This window comes from Cyprinodon variegatus, unplaced genomic scaffold, assembly GCF_000732505.1.
Source record: "Cyprinodon variegatus isolate N-32 unplaced genomic scaffold, C_variegatus-1.0 Scaffold731, whole genome shotgun sequence".
NCBI lineage: Eukaryota > Metazoa > Chordata > Actinopteri > Cyprinodontiformes > Cyprinodontidae > Cyprinodon > Cyprinodon variegatus.
The window spans coordinates 136218-137879 of record NW_015151184.1 but is presented as its reverse complement, the minus strand read 5'-3'; positions in this window follow the sequence as shown (position 1 = coordinate 137879).

Genomic DNA, 1662 nt, shown 5'->3' with positions numbered 1-1662 from the left:
AAAGCCTTCAGCTGATCCAAAATGCTGCAGCCAGAGTTCTGATGAAAAGTAAAAAGAAAGATCATTTCTCTCTTATCCTAACTTCTCTTTATTGGCTTCCTGTTAAATCCAGAATAGAATTTAAAATTCTCCTCCTGAGTCACAGAACACAGACTTAATATTAAAATATAAGAAACCTACAAGAATTAAAGCAAAAAATAACAGAGTAAAAATCAGTGTATTAATTATTTTATTTTTGAAATATAACTATTAATACATAGACTTCGGCTGTTAAAGATATGTAGGAAAAATTTCTAAATTGGATTTTGCTGCTTGTGAAGGAGGATGATCACTGATGCAGCTTAAAGGGAAACCATCCATTTTTTTGGGGATGGATGGATTTTAAACTGTACATTCTAGGGATACATGATATATTTACTTTGGCATCGGAATCGGCTGTTATTCATTATTTCATTATACATTAATGTGCAGTGCTGTCAAAAGAACACACATTTGTTACTTAAGTAGATAGTAAGTATAGATACTGCAGTTTAAAAACACTGGTAAAAGTTTAAGTATCAACTTGACCTCTTTACTCAATTAAAAGTGAAAAAGTATGTGCTCCAAAAACTTCTTAAAGTATAAAAGTATAAAGTAACCTTTAAAAAAATAACCTGATGCCACTATATGAATTGAAAGCTCAATTTTTCACTATTTTGAAAAATTCTTTGAGATAGGGCCAAGGATGAGGGAGGTCTTGTTGGTCTCCATCTCCCGATACGCTCTGGCCTGTGTCCGACCTTTCAGACATTTCAACATCTTTTTCTGAATCCTCCATTGTAGCATGGCATAGACAATTAATGTTTGCAGTTTGAAGAACACCTGCTGCTTCTGATGATTTCCTTTAGCTAACCAATGAGTGTTTGCATTATATGACTCATCTAATTACACTAGTTATCACTAGATGTGGATGGAGCCAATGATCTGCATTGGATGGAGCACATATAACTATCTATAAACATAAATATCAGTATATTGTGGTTCTCTTGTGTTTTTAACAATAAGAAAAGCATTAAATAAATAAATAAATAAATAACTATCTATAAACATAAATATCAGTATATTGTGGTTCTCTTGTGTTTTTAACAATAAGAAAAGCATTAAATAAATAAATAAATCTTTAAGGTAATTTTTGGGAAATAAAGCAACCTAATGAAAGTGTTCGGGTGGAGTAACTATAGGTCCATCAGCCACCACCCTTAGAGTGTCCCCACCAACTTTCATCACTAAGTGACACCCTAGGTGACTCCCTACTAATGTGTTTTTTAGCCAAATTTGTCAATATTGATGTCAACTGTGTATTCTGTAATACTGAGGAAGAAACAATCATCTATTTTTTGAATGTACAGTAAATTGTCACAGATATTCTGGACAGAAGTTGAGGTTTCCATCATATCACACTCCAACAGACCAATTAAACTACAAGTCAAAGATATTATCTTACACTATACTAATAATGATAGGAAAATGCAATTTATGGTTAACTTGATTATTCTAATTGCAAATTTTCACATACACAAAACCAAATTTTCCAAAGGTCGACCTTTCTTCCCTGTGTTTGAAAATGATTAAAACATTTACTTCAATTGTATCCCGATAATCAACAATAAAAAATGTATTCAC